The sequence below is a fragment of the Lissotriton helveticus genome, chromosome 8 (assembly GCF_964261635.1).
Source record: "Lissotriton helveticus chromosome 8, aLisHel1.1, whole genome shotgun sequence".
Lineage (NCBI taxonomy): Eukaryota > Metazoa > Chordata > Amphibia > Caudata > Salamandridae > Lissotriton > Lissotriton helveticus.
In genome coordinates, this window is record NC_136069.1 from 44,714,829 (window position 1) to 44,730,451 (window position 15,623).

At 46.6% G+C, this 15,623-nt stretch overlaps 2 protein-coding genes across 5 annotated transcripts in view; one reads left to right on the top strand and one right to left on the bottom strand.

Moving 5' to 3' along the window:
• LOC144773705 (uncharacterized) overlaps positions 1-15,623 on the top strand; it is a 195,689-nt gene that overhangs the window by 150,766 nt on the left and 29,300 nt on the right.
• The window catches only part of LOC144772323 (uncharacterized), a 33,458-nt gene that overhangs the window by 17,065 nt on the left and 770 nt on the right, over positions 1-15,623 (bottom strand). For 2 of the 4 annotated variants that reach the window (XM_078656562.1, XM_078656561.1), the window contains exon 2: positions 2,132-2,268. The exons of the other annotated variants lie outside the window; for them this stretch is intronic. The gene's annotated coding sequence lies outside the window, so the exon portion shown is untranslated. The remainder of the gene's footprint in view (positions 1-2,131; positions 2,269-15,623) is intronic. 4 annotated transcript variants of the gene reach the window in all.

Below are 15,623 nucleotides of genomic sequence, written 5' to 3' on the forward strand. Positions count from 1 at the left end.
CCATGCTGACGTAGCCCTTCCTCGGAACTGTAACTGGGGGTGTTATACGAGAGCCGCACAGGAGGAATGCGTGCTTGCCTTCGGGCTTCAAAGCTCGGCACTGCTCCCAGCGGCCCGGCCGGAGGGGAGGATGTGTTCCGTTTCATGTATGCAATTCTTCTGTGGCTCTTTGAACTTATCCAGATGTTTTCTTGCATGCTAGCTTCCGAGATCTGCTCGGCCTCTGTATCTGCACTGCTTGCATTTTGTGTTTCTGTAACTGTAAATGTTAATGGCAAAGGCAGGCTGGCGTTTAAGAGTTGGCGAGGTAGGTAGAGCTTCGTACTTCACTAGCCCTCGGCTGTCTGCGCCTAGAAATGGGCGTCAGTGGAATAACATGCTTCCTTTTCCAGATGGCGATAGTCTTCCCGTTCACTATCCTCTTTGGCGCTGGGGGGCATGTAGAGGGAGGCTTCCATCACTTTCAGTCATTGGCGCCTCTCTCAAAGCGCGGTTCTCGTGGTGTAAGAGGAAGGGGGCACGTGCTCATTCCAAGACACAACCCGCTGAGGAATTTGCAGAACGGTTCGGCAGCCGTGTGTGTTATCAGCGCCGCGCGCTGGTATGCAGACTCCCCTTGCATACCAGCAGGCGCGCGTCGCGATCCGGCCTGTGCTCTGGATACAAGACCTGGCCACGCGCACAACGTTATCCTATGGGAAAACGCTGCGCGCGGCCAGGTCTTGTCTCCCTTCGGCGTTCTCAGACTGCTGAGACGCCGACTATAGTTCTCTGGCAAGAACGCGCTTTTCAAGCGCGTTATAGTCGAGCCCTAAAAAGGACGTGGCCCAGACTTAAGGTCAGGCATGCCCCGGATTTTGAGGACTCTGATTCTGAATGGGGAATGGGCATTGGCAATGCTGGACAACGAGGCTGAAGCCGCAATAGTTCACCAGATCCTGATAGATTGTCTGCTGGGAGTAGCACTGATTGAGTATAATATGGTGGAAACACCAGATACCATGCTGAGTGTTCTACATCGTTTATACTAAGTGTAACAATGGTTGGACAGCGATGGGCCCAAGCTTATTAATGTCCTATTTTGGGAGGAACTCCCTCAGGGCTACAATATTCTGTTGGCCACCTGGCTTCGTGATTTGATTGCCCAAAGGGGAAACAGTGATTTTACCATTCCATAAAGTGGCAAATAGTAGCGCCAAATGAGGAATGCAGTGATGGGAGTCGGTGTTTAGTAATGATGAACTTCAGAAGAGGCCTGGGTAAGAAAGGCCACCCATTATAATGGACTGTGATGCTTCAAACCATCAGGTTTCAAGACTTCTTTGTAAGAAAGAGGGAGTAGGAACCCGCTGTGTAAAGAGTTAGACGGGAGAGGTCGATAAGCGTAATCATGACTGAAAGTTGTCAAGTGGTAAAGGTCCATCGTCATAAAAATGGTCCACTAATACTACTTCTGTTCACAGGCTAAAGGGAGTGAGGGCAGTCACGAGTGAGGATGTTCTAATTTCTGTCAAAACATTACAAGTTCAAGTTAATGGGAAGCCTGGGGGGGCAATGATCACAAATGGGACGGTCGAAAGAGTGAACAGCTTACCATAACAAGCTACTCGGGGCATATTAAGATACATCATCGTTAGAAGAGATTAAGGGAACAGGTGATCGGTCCAGCGAAGGGTGGGTTAAAATCCACCACTCAAAGTGGTAGCGTGCGGTGTCCAGCGATCAACACTGGATGTAGTTGGGATGTTGGAAGAGAATGTAAAGCTGACTTCCTAGCCTACTAATAATTTCCACTAGCGTGGGAATGTTTGAGTGTTGATGTGTAAAATTGGGGTATTTAACTTTATTAGTGTGGAAGTTTTCGTACGGGACACATCTGGAGTTTTGTTCGCCTTCTTTGAAGGAAGCCATCTGGTAGCAAGTCTTGATCGTGAGCAACAGGAGACGTTTCAAGATTAAAAGAGTTATGCTAGGACATCAGTGATGCAAGAAGCATAATGGGGGCTCTTGCTCCATTATCAAATCAAGCAAACAGCTCTTGCTCTCACTTGGGGGAGACAGGTTAACTATTTCACAGACAATACAGTATATTACATTCAGAAAAAAGGGTAAATAAATAAAAAATAATCACTTTAAACGTCCTGAACGTCGGCAATCCCGCCATGCTTCCAGCCACACGCGTTATCTACACGGGGGATCCCTCTCTCTTCAGGGAGGGGGCCACGCCGCCAACCCCGGGCCTCGGGAGAACGAGGTCGCAAACCGCCACTGCACAGAGGATACAAAAGAACAGCGTTTCAATGGCAGCAGCTCTTAGCCGCCCGCTACCCCTCCCCACAGGCCCCGCTAGGGGCACAGGCGGCATCGCCGGCCCCCTCCCCACCATCTCTCGGCGGCCATGGGAGCCCCCGCCCGCTCCATGGGCCTACCTTTCCCTCCTGCCGCCCGCCCCACCCCAGGGCCCTGAGCCTCCGATCGCCCAACTCACCCGTCCCTGACGGCTCCAGGCAGGCAGAGCGCGGCGGCCGTAGGAAGGGGGGCCGGGGTCACTTGACACACCCTCGAGCACGGCTGTACAGCACGAGTCAGCACAGACAAATCTCCCACGACCATAGAGTCAGAAGGAGGACGGGGGAAAGACCATGGAAATCAGTTTTCCCACGCCAATTTCCACAAGTAATCCCCCATTATTAGGCCTTTTCCAGGGACTCATTTGGCTGTGCTTACCCTGGTGAATATGTCTTGGAAATCCTGAGGTATTACCGCACTCAGCAGCGCTGCATCACTCACCAGCCCCAATGTGGCGGTAACTCGTGTTACCGGCCGAGCACTGAACCCCTCTTAACTTGTAACGAGGAGTTCAGTCTCTTCCAAGTCACACTCAGAGGGAAAGGGAAGGAACAGATGACTGGTATTTCAAGTGGCTCCTGCATTTAACGGGACTGTTGATTTTGGAGCTGACAGTTGTAAAAACATCAGCTACGATGATAAATGGCCTCGATTGGGACATTGATTGAGGCAAGATGGCGGCCGCTAGTTGAGGCCGGAAAGCAGCCGTACAGTGGAGCCCGTGAAGAACCCTGCCAAACTCTACATTGCAACCATGACGGCGGAAACGGAAAAATGAGCAAAAAGTAACGGTGGCAGTCTTGGAAAATGACAATGGCACGAGCGACCTGAAGAAACTGATGATTCTCCTGCTTACCCGTGGCACTGTGCTGCAGCTGATCCGCGAGCTGTTCCGGGTCTCCGGGGTGGATCGTGACTGTGCCTGTGGTAGGGTTGCTGGTGAGGCACCGCGGAGCTTTACGGGGCCGGAGGCAGGGCAGCAGGCCAGGAAGGCTGACTCGAGTAGGACTGGAAGGTGCGCCCTGGTATCGGCGCGGTCGGCTCTCACTGTGCTTCGGCTTCGGCAGAGGAGGCGGGGCAAGGCTGAAACTCCGCAGAAGCAGAGCCGAAAATGCAGTCCCCCCAGGTAAAGAAACAAACTGCACCTAAAACAAGACAAGCTATGGCTGCAGCCCCTACTGCCCCTATTGCTGACTTTTTCCCAAAGGTGGTTAAGGAAAAGGGAATAAAAATACCACGTCAGTAATGGAAGGGGGGAACGACTTATCAATAGCTGAGAATGAAGCCGCACCAATACCAAGTGATCACGATGTGGCCCCTGCGCTCCAAGGCGGGCCAGAACAATTGAAACCTGGGGAAGCTATAAGTACTAAGGCATTAAACTCTAATGTTTTTGAGAGCACAGAGAGTGATGCCACTAACAATAACAAAATGATTGAGTTGACTAAAGGCAAGGTAGCAGATACAAATGCTGGACCTCAAGGTGATATAATTCAAGGGAACCAGGTGAATCAGGCTGATAAGAACGAGGCTGAACACATAGTAGATGGTCAGGCCGAGGCGTCAAAAGTATGCCAGGAGCTTCCGGGAGCTCACCTAGAAGTTGAAAAAAATGCAAAGAGACGAAAAGGACCCGAGTGAATGTTTCTTCTCGGTGTCGGAGGGGGGCGAATGGTCAGAGGAGGAGGACAGCTCCAACCAGGGATCAGATTTGGACTCGTATTTGTATTCAAAAACTTTATTCGATTCATAAAATGGATCATAAAAGTACTGAACATACAATATTTCATACCTCATAACAAAGAAAAAATTTCTTTAAATATACCTTTTTCCCAAATTTAAAAAACATAATAATGACTGTTATAAAAATATATAATACATGATTTTCACCAGAGGATATTCAATACAATGTGATGCTAACCATAGGCCTTCCTGATCTTTAACGAAACTCTTATAAAATTTAGCATGGCACAGCAAATTTCTACAGAGGATAATGCTGACAAATAATCATACCCTTCCTTATAGGTGCAAGGTTGCCTCCCCTTCAAGATTGGTTTAATAAACCGGAGTCTTGGCTCTTGATATAAGGAGCAAAAAAGGACCACATGTATAGTGCTTTGGCTATCCCTATTATTACATGGACAAGGGGGCAGCCTCTCACACCAACCCCCTTGTTTTGGGTAGGCAAGCAAAAAATGCAAAATGTCCAGTCTAAACCTTGTTAGTAGGAATCGCCATTGCACATTAAGGGTAAATGTTAGGTAAAACTGAGGTTGGAGCCTACGAGTATAAACATTAACATTGTCCGAGGATGGTGGATTCAATGATTTCTAATACATTGCCTTTATGTCCACCTTATGATTTCCCTCTATTTTTTCAGGATTGTCATAATAGAAACCCAATCCAATTTTGTTAAACATGTTACAAACATAGGACAACCAGGGGATCTGTTTTGTAAAGGGGACAATCGAATCGTGTCCGAAACACTGACCATTCCAATTTCCTTGTGGCAGAAGGTGTTTGAGCAGCCTTTGGGAACTGATAAAAGCCTTTTTATAAAATTATTTTCCACCACCTGTATCACAGATGGCGTTTCAGTCCCCCACACCCCTGCCCCATAGGTGGCCACCGATATACATTTTGAGGTGCGTAACATGTTTTTGCCCCAGTTTGCTACAGAAACGGAAGATGCCCTCTATAGCCCGTGTCGCGCTCTGGGCTCGAACCTTCATGACTGGCGTCCAGCTTAATTTGCTATTAAACAAGTTACCAAGGTAGTTAAAATTTTCCACTTTTCCAATTATGCGATTATTTACCACAAACTTCCTAATGTTTGACCCTTTAGGGCCACAAGACATTACAAAGGATTTATCAAAGTTCACTTTTAAATCAAGGTCAAGCATGAAAGTATTGAAGGCATCTAGACATACTTGCATGCTATTTCCAGTTAATGTCATTAGAACAGTATCGTCTGCATAAGAAAGCATGGGAATACTTTTGCCTTTAATTTTTGGAAAGTCACAACCCTGGTTTAGTAGATACTTTTCTAGCCCATTTGTATAAACCAGAAAAAGAAAAGGCGCCAAAATGCATCCTTGACGCACACCCTCAGTAGAAGGAATTGGTTTTGTCGTTTCACCTCCGGAGCCGAATCTAACTGATACAGTTGTTACTGCATGTAACCTACGAAGCAATGTGACCAAAGGTTCCTCAAAGCCCATGTCATCCATCATCCGCCACAATTTATGTCTACAAACAGAATCGAATGCACTTGTCAAGTCCATGAAGGCAAGATGTATTGAGGACTTTTTTGCCTTCGTGCACTTGGCTAGAATTAGTGCCAGGTTGAGACACTGCTCGTTGTTCCCCTTTCCACGCCTAAAACCGTATTGGGAGTCAACTATAATTCCTGTAGAATCTGCCCAACTTTCTAATCTCGCTAGGATTACCCTACCCAGGATTTTGCATGAAGCATCTATTAAGGAAATCGGGCGATAGCAACGTGGGTCGCCCCTATCACCCTTCTTAAAAATCGGCACTACGATTGCCTCCTCCCATGTACCAGGGATGCGCCCGACCACAACAGCCTTAAAGACATTCAGTAGTATGGGTGCCCACAAACTAACATTAGATTTAAAAAGGTCCAAAGGGACAGCATCTGGGCCTGGGGCTTTTAGTGATAATCCCTTCCCTAAGGCTTCCTCAATCTCTATCAATGTAAGTGAAGAGCTGAGGGTCAGAGCCGAGGGAGGTGCCACCAATTCCCCTGTCCTTTCCGTACTTGCCATTATTGAAATAGAATTGGGATTAAAAAACTTAGTAAAATGTTGAACCCATTGTTCAGCGGTGACCTGCATAACTATAGATTCTTTATTATCGCTCTTAAAAAGGGGGCGATTTAGAACCTCCCAAAAGAGTCTACTATCTTTTAGTTCTGCAGCCTTTTCAAGGTCTTCCCAGGCAATGTTTTTTAGGTCCTGCTTTCTTTTTGCAATAGCCTCCCTATAGGCCTTCCTGCTAGTTCTTACAAGCTCTTTGTTTCTTGGTTTTTGACGGAGAGCTAATTTTAGCGATCGGTGTGTGACAGAACACACGGAATCAAACCATCTAAAGGCCTTGTGACCACCCTTCCCCTTGGGTTTCCTAAGATGCTTTGCTGCATGACCACACAATTTCTCGAAGCTCTCAATAACCTCATGGGGGTCAGATACTGAAGCTAAACATGATTCTATTTCCATTTTACAATTAACAACAATATCTTCCTCCAATTTTATCGCGTTTACCTTCCCCCATTTCATGGTGATGCCCTGGTTCTTACTGTACTTAATTGATTGTTAGTCCGGCAATGTTCCATGATATTAAGGATATTAAAGACGACCCCTGTATCCCATATTTGCTTTCCAGAGCATCTCTTGTACTTGAGGGGTCTTGTTCAGGTAGAAATGTGTGGTTCTCACAACCCAAAGAAATATTTCCCCCAAAAGTAACAACATTCTCTACATGTGGGGGGCCAATACTCACAGTATCGCAATCAACATTCACTAACACCGAGTCATCATTGGAAGATATCCCTAAGTTTTCCCTCTTTCCCGAAACTAGGAAGGTAGGCACATTGCCCTCAAACCCAGTTGGTGGTCAGTGTACCCCGTCCATACCCATTAATGGGTCAAAGCGATTCATCAATGGGATATTATTATTATTATTTGAAATCCATCCTGGATATTCTACACCCTGAAACCTTGGTCTTCGTGGGTTAAACGGGACTTGTGTAAAAGGGCCCATACTTGGTGGTCCCATAAAGGGGCCATTTATCTCATGCCAAGGGGCATAATAGTTTTGGGGGCCTTGATTCATGTTCAAATTATGTGCCCATCCCCCGTGATTTTTACCATTTGTTCTATAGCCGCGGCGGTTGGGGTTTGGGGCAGTATGATGAAGGTTGGGATAGAAATATTCCAAACCCACACACTGGATATCCCCCATCCTACCAAACCTCGCTTTACTGCAGATAATATCCTTAACCCAGATGTCTCTAAAGTTAATCAGGATGCAGTCTCCCTCCAGATCTTTTTTGCTTGGCCCAACCCAGGGAACCCTCCGCACACTTAGAATTTTTGTAGCAGTGTCTTCGGATAAGGGCCTGTTATTATTTAGCCAGAATTTTGTTTTATTTAAAAGGTCCTCCATTTTCTCATATTTGTTCTCTGCAATTAATGGTACACCTGTCAAAATTGCCATAAACGGGGCAGCCTCAGGGGGTATGTTTACATAGATCTGTTTACCATGTAGGGGGGTTTTACTAGGAACTAGGGGTTTGCTAACTTGAACTTCTTTCCCTTCAGTATTTGGCAGGATTGGGGCAGCTGTATTTATTGGTGTAGCCACCACCATAGAGTTGTTTAGCTTATATCCTGCAGTAGTCACCAGCTTAGTTTTAGACAAGGTAGCTGGTGCTATACAAGGGATAATACCGTTAGGGTCTGAGGACACTGCAGTTTTAGGTTGCTGTGCTTGCGTCTGATTATTCTTAGCACCCTTATTAGCTAAACTAGTATTACTAGTATTATTACCCCCAGTAGCTGCGGGTTGTTTGCTATTCTCTACAAGACTCTCCAGCAAAGTGGTGTTTTTAGATGTTAAGAACTCTAGTTGATCTAGTTTTAGATTAACGATTTGGGTTTTTTCCATCAAAGGATTCAGCAGGCTTTTTATCAGCTTCTCAAGGCTGGCCATAAGGTCCTTATCTTGACTATGGGTTGGTTTTTTATATAAATTCGAAATACTTTTTTCCATGTCCAAGAGCTGGGATCCTATCTGTGAAAGTCTCTCTTCAAAGGGATTTAGGAGCTTTTTGAGTGTTTCCCATACCACAGTCAGGAAATCTACGTCTTTCCCTTTTATGACGCAAAGTGGCACCCCATTGGTTTCATTCTCTATTACGAGATTCTTATTTTCATGAGTTACCTCCAGCAAATCTGTATCAATTTCTGGTGTTAGATCAGATTGCTGTGTGTTGCTCATTGGAGGTGAATGTTGGGGTAGCGGAAATAGCGCCTTGGTAGGTAACTGTGCCTTCACAATCTTAGCCTTTTTCCTTGCGTATGCTGTCAAGTAATTACGCCTCCTTTTATTTTGTGGCCCTCGTTGTTTAATACAAGAATTTCCCTCACCCAGTTCGATGGGTTTGGGTCTTAGCGCCATTTCCGGGGGACCGCCCTCACCCTCCTTCCCTTCCCCGTCTATCCCGACCATAGAAGATTTTAGGAAATTAGAGGATACTAATGGTGAGCCCCCCTTTGATATGGATGTAGTGGGTACTGATGGCTGGTGTATGTCTGCCTTGGTTTCAATCAAGATGAGAGGTGGGCCAATTAAACGATCAGGAGTTTTAGCGAAGGCTATGGGCCCTAATGAAGATTTTTTGGCCGCTACTAACTCCTGTGACAGTCTCCTTGCAGCATCTAGTTCAATAGAGACTCGGTGCTGCATTTTGGCAATCTCTGTGTCAATGGCTGTGTGGGTCCTGGTAATAAAATCATCCAGGGTACCATTTTTCAGTCTAGACTTAGCTGCCCTCTCTTTGTACTCACGGGATGACATATTGGCTAATCAAATAAACCGAAGGTTAGGGCCAAAGAGAGTGGCCCAGTCCAGTCTCTCCCAGCCTCTAACGGCCCGCTCTTAGCCCGGTCTTTGCCCCGGGCTGCGGGAGAACTGAGCCTACTTATAATGAACGTTGAGGGCAGTGGGCGGGCCAACAGGGAGAGCGGACCGGAAGTTGTTAATCGGTCTTGCAGGGACTCCTGGGTAATGGAGTCCCTGACGCTCGCAGCCCTGCAGCCCTCAGCAAAGTTCAGTTCTGCCCCCAATAGGAAATGTCAATCAGCCGTTCCTCCCAAACCGCTGCGAAGCGGCACCCGCAGAGCGGGTGCGGCGAGGTCCGGCGTCTGTGGAAGGTGCAGGCAAACAGAAGTAAGTGCCTCCTGGCAGATGCGCTCTACAGTTAAAAAGGTGTCAGAAAGCGACCATGAGCTGGACTTACCGGTGACGGCAGTGAAATCACATAAAGTTCGAGAGCACTCTCAAGGCGAGCTAAGCTGGGACCATTCATCGGCTATGCCCCTGCAGGGTAGCCGGGGGGGGGCGGCGGCCCAGATGTCGCTTCGGGAGACTATCCATAAAGAGATCCTGGCCCACAGGGAGGAAGCCCGGCAGGATAGTCGAAAGTCTAGAGCGGCAGTAAGGAAAATGCAGGGTGTAGTAAGGAAGTTATCCAAGGCCTGCACTAACTTGGGGGATCGAGTGACTAACCTCGAAGACAGAGTGGTCTCGACAGAGGTGGAGGCCGCAGCGGCAACCAATAAGGTCGAAGCTCAAAGCTCCCAAATAACAGACATCCAGTGGAAGCTGGAGGACATGGAGAATCGGCTTAGGCGTAACAACCTCCGGATCCTTGGGATACCCGAAGAAATTGAAGGGTCCGATACAAGGGCCTATGTCATTAAACTATTCGGGCAGGCATTCCCCGAGCTCTCAAGCTGGGACTGGGCCGCAGATATTCAACAAGCACACCGCTTCCCATTCAAAATCAAAAGGGGGGCAAAGGGGGATGATAAACCCAGGGCAAATTCTTATCTTTGTGAGTAACTTTTTGCTCAGGCAGGCAATCTCGGAGAAAGCAAGACCAGACGCCAAGAGGAATGTGGACGGGGTATGTTTCTTTGTTCGCCCGGACTTTTGCCACGCCACAGTGGAGAGACGTTGGCGACTCAGACAATTGATTAAACCGTTCACTGAGAAGAAGATGCAAGCCTACCTGATAAACCCGGCGCAACTTAAAATTATCAATGAGGGGAGAACGATTTATTTCTCATCCGAAATTAAAGCTAAAGAGTTTCTGGACTCTCAGGGGAAGTAAATCAGTAGACTTGGGGTCCTAAGAATGCTGGTTGGTCTTGGTAGTAGCTCTGAAGTATAATTATAAAAAACATTTTTAAAAAGGGATCACCGATTGGCAAGGAATAGCAATGTAGAGGGTGGTAAGGGGAGTCAGGATTGGTAAAGGAATGTTTTTGGATGGGCTTCACTGTTCTCACTGTGTCCATCACACGCACAGACCAGGTCTGAGCGCCTCACGAGTAAGGGTGGGGGTGTGTTGGGATAGGGGGTGGGGGGGAAGGCAAGGGGGGAGGGGGAGGGATGGTAGGGGAGAAAGCAAAAAAGATGGAGATAAGGAGTTTTGAAGAAGATAGTATCAGAGCTAGTAGTTTTTTGCAGAAGACAATCACAACTCAGGATCTACAGGGTGAACTTGATCCAAAGTATGGTAAACATAGCAAGCATTAATATTTGCACAGCTAATGTAGGCGGCCTGAATGATCTAAGGAAACGACATAATGTGGAGTATTTTGTAAAGTACAATAACATTGATATCCTCTGTATACAGGAGACCCATCTCCCCTGGGCTAAACGAAATATGATGAAAATGAGGGGGTACGAAATTCTATCCTGCTCCACACACACATCAAACATAAGAGGGGTCGCCATATTAGCTAAACACTATCTGGGGGGGGGCTAAAAGACATAAAGCCGATAGCTCCGGTAGATGGGCGATAGTAGAACTCAACCTTGGGTACACTCTTTGTGTGGTCTATGGGTCAAACCAAGACGGCCCAGAAGTTTTTTGATTTTTTGGAGGGAGAGTTAGCTAATTGGCCAACACCTATAATAGTCTGTGGGGACTTAAATGTATCGGTGGATTGGAACGATCCGGTGGGCTACTCGGGGCGGAAACCAAGGGTGTTCCGAGCCTTAGACTCTCTTAGGAATTCCCATGGGCTCACGGACGTCTGGGGGTATAAGGAGCCTCTCGGTCCAGGATACACCTATTTCTCTTTCCCTAATGCGAAATACACCAAGCTAGACTACTTTTTGATCTCCTCCGTGGAAACGAGTAAGGTTGACATCAGGAAACTCCCTAAATCAATCTCAGACCACAATCCTCTGATTATGACCTGTAAAATACCTAGTATAGAGAGGAAACAAACCAGCTGGTCTTTTGAGCGCAAGTTATTGTTAGATACCAGATTTGTAGAACACCTCAGAAAATAGGCAGAGGAGTTTTATGACGCCAACCGGTATAGCACATCTAGGAATTCGGTGTGGGAGGCCTTCAAGGCCTCGTTGAGGGGAGAAACAATCAGCTGTTCAGCTAGGCTAAGGAGGGAGGACAGGAGAGAGGTTGAGAAGCTGATGGATGGGCTTGCTATGGCTGAAAAACAACATATTAGGGAAATCAGTTTAGGGCAGGAGGATCACGGAAGCCTTACAAAAATCACAAATATTAAAGCTAACCTTCAGAAAATAGTTATGGAGAAAGAGGCTAGAAGCTATCAGGAATCGAGGGGTAAACGCTATGAGACAGGGGAGCAGGCAGGAAGAGCTTTAGCCCTGCAGATAAGACAGGAAAGGACAAAAAACGTAATCCCGTGCATACAGGAAGAGGGTATCGAGTTTACAGAGCCCAAAGAGATACTGAGAGTATTTCATGACTTCTATCAAAAACTATATGATGAAGAGGAGCGGACAGGCGAGCAAAGCTCGGGTTATGCAGACAGCGGTCCAAGATTAAATGTGCAGGATCGGGAAGAATTGGAAAAAGATCTACAGATTACAGAGGTAATAAAGGCCCTTCATGAGTTAGCTGCGGGTAAGGCTGCAGGTCCCGATGGGATTCCCCTCGAGGTATATGTGTGCTTAGAAAAACAGATTGCCCCTATTTTGCTTGATCTATTTAACGGGATTTTACACATAGGGAGTGTATCAGAATCTTGGAAAGAGACGAAAATCATTGTCTTCCATAAGAAGGGGAAACCCAAGGAATTACCAGGATCATACCGACCCATATCACTCATTAATTCGGATACAAAATTATATTCAAAGATATGGGCGAGTAGGTTGGGGGGGGGGTCATTGGCCATCTCGTATCCCCGTGGCAGCATGGGTTTGTGCCAGGGAAGGGCACCACAGACCATATCAGAAGGGCAGCAGCTTTGTTCGATGCTCAGGGTGCCGCGGGGGAGGAGATGGCTATGATCCTCCTCGACGCGGAGAAAGCCTTCGACCACGTAGTCTGGGACTATCTTTGGGGCATTTTGGTAGGCAGAGGGTTCGGTAGCAATTTTCTGAGAGCAGTTAAGGCTATGTACCATAATCCGGTGGCTAAAGTTTCAGTCATGGGGCAACAATCAGACAAAATAACAATTAAGAGGGGGACGCCCTACGGGTAAGTAGTGCGCTCTATAAATGTCTTTGATTGATTGATTGATTGACACGCCAGGGGTGCCCCTGCTCTCCGATTTTGTTCTCTATGTACATTGACCTCTTTATACAAAGAATCCTGGCCTCACGACAAATAAGCCCGGTGGTGGTTAACGGATTCACCACTAAACTGTTAGCCTACGCAGACGATCTGGCAATAACAACTGTGGACCCCCATCAAGCAATGTCAGAGATAGTACAATTGTCTAATGAATTTGGCAGTTACTCAGGGTATAAGCTGAATGAGGGGAAAACCCAGATCATTTGTACTAAAAACATCAGGAAGAGTGATCAAAGGTTTGTAGAGTGCGCCGTATATCTCGGGGTCAAAATTAATTCATCCGTCGAGAAGATGGTTGAAGAGAACTATCTTCCACTGCTGGGCTCAATTGAAACAGAGCTAAGAAGAATAGATGTGCAGCATTTATCCCTGATAGGTAGGGTGAATGCCCTAAAAATGATCATGTTCCCCAAAATACTATATCTGTTCAGGGCTATTCCCCTCTTTTTAGGGGAAACAATGATCAAGAAAATAGAATCCACATTTGTTAGGTTTGTGTGGCAGTATGGTAGAATTAGGCGCTCTATTAACTATCTATCACTACCGGCGGATAGAGGCGGTCTGTTGCTACCAAACATAAAATTCCACCACCTGGCATGCCTTCTTACACAAATGAATATATTGTTTCAGTCCGAAACTCTGCCAGCGGTAGGACCCAATGAGGATGAAGATCCCCCTTCCATTTTTAAGCTACTGCTGGGCAGAAAGGCATTTGGATTATTGCAGTGTGAAGTGGAACGGAGATTCTATAGTAGGACAAGATATAAGATTATGGAAGGGGTTTGGGGGACGTGGAAAACCATCTGTAAAACCTTGGGAATCCCTAAAATAAATGCTAGCACAAGCCTGTGGAAATCGAGCCTATTTACTCACCTAGGCCAGAATGTGAACTGCCCTATATGGAGGATACAGGAGATAAGATGTTTGGGTGATATTATGCGGGGGAAGGATATAATCAGTTTCAATTAACTACAGCGGAGGTTTGGGATCCCTGGAAATCATTGGCTGTTATATTGGCAAGTCACTCAGACCATATCTGCAATAAGACCAAAATTAGTGCTGACACCAGATAGTCAACTGATTGATTATTTAAAAAGAGGGGGAAGGAAGATCGGTACTGCCTATAACTTTTTGGTGTCGGGGCTCCCAGATGACCTAGATAAAATCGAGGTGGCTTGATCGCACAAGTTGGGGGACCCGGATGTAGATATAGACCTTGCCCTACTCTTAAGTAATAAAATATTTCGAGCTGCAAATTTGAGGGCCCAACACTACAAGACGGTATTTAACCTCTATTATAGACCCGCAAAACTGTATGGATGGGGGCTAAGGGAAGATGATAAGTGCCCAAGATGTAACACAGGTCCAGCAGATTTGGTGCATATGTTTTATGGTTGCCCCAGTCTGGCCCTAATTCGTATTGAGATAACTACGTTTTTGAGGGGGCTGCTAGGTAATAACATCAACCTATGCCCCACCCTGGTCCTCTTAGGTTCAGACGCAAAACTTAAGGTCGGAAAACACGCACAAGCATTGTTATTTATTTCTGTCGCAGTACTTCGAATTCTGATATCTGCTGGGTGGAAAGATCCTAATGCCCCTACGTTTCAGATGTGGTTGTCTAGGTTGTTGGCTAGTCATAATCTGGAAGCATGCCTATATGAATTTAAGGGAAGAAGGAAGCAGGAGTTTGGTAGGAATATATGGGCACCAGTGAAGAACTGGAGGAACTCGGATTCCTGATTCATGCTTCTTTTATAAACCATGAACGTATGTTATTAACTTTTGTACAGCTCTGATTGATTTTACGGCATACTATGAATCTCTATATTTATATCTCTAAATATGTATTGTATTTTCCATGAATAATGATTACTTTATTGCATATTATGAATGTTATATTAATATATGTCTGGATATGTATAACTGCCTTATCTCTTAAATAAAAAAAATAAAAAAATAAAAGATAAATGGCCTCGATTGGACACACGGGCGACCCAGCCTGGAAGATGCAAAGCCTTAAGTAAACCAGCCTGCAGCAGGGAGCAAGGGAGGGCTGGGCCGATGAACGAAAGCAATTAGTGGCGTCAGCAGCGCATAAATGTCAGGGGAAAGCGCGGGCTTTATTTCCAAATCCAACCCGAACACATCCCCCATGTTTACTCTGCCGCTGATCTGTCTTTCAGCGGAGGAGAGATTAGCGCGGAAGGCACTGGCGCAGAGGCTTCAAGCCGCACTGACAGGCCCAGAGATGTACATGATTAATGAAGCATCCGGGACTCCGGGTCACGGGCCTCGAGCCCGCGTGGGCAGGGACCTGGATGCGCGCATCACTCCGGTGAGCTGAGGAGGCAGCGCGGGAACCGTGAGCCTCCATTTCATGTCTGTGAGAGTTGTTTTTGACGCAGCACACTTCCGTTTATCTGTTGTTACATTTGAGCCGCTCATGTTGTGGCATGTATTGAGACGTATGCATGACCAGGCTGCTTAGGTGAGTCGTGGCTGTGTAGTAAAATGGACTACAGGCAGTAGTCGCTACTACGTAGTTGGTCCCGTCACTGATTATGGGCAGAGCGGATGGCTGCGAAACCAACACGTCAGTAAGCCCCGTCCTTTTCAGATTGAGGGGCGTGTTTTTCTTTCTCTCCTCTTCCCCATTGGCTGGAGGAGAGGAGAGAAAGAAGCGGAAAAAACACGCCCCTCAATCCGAAACGGACGGGGCTTAAAGTGACAGACAAAGTTCTTCTCCAATGGCTGGCCGCCGTTTAGGAAATCAGCCAATGGAGAAGAGCTGGCTTGTTTAAGCCCTATACTAGAAGACATAAAATCTCGCCAGCGAGACTGCGCAAGTGCAGCCTACACTAGCCGAGACCTAAAAAACTGGTCATGATGT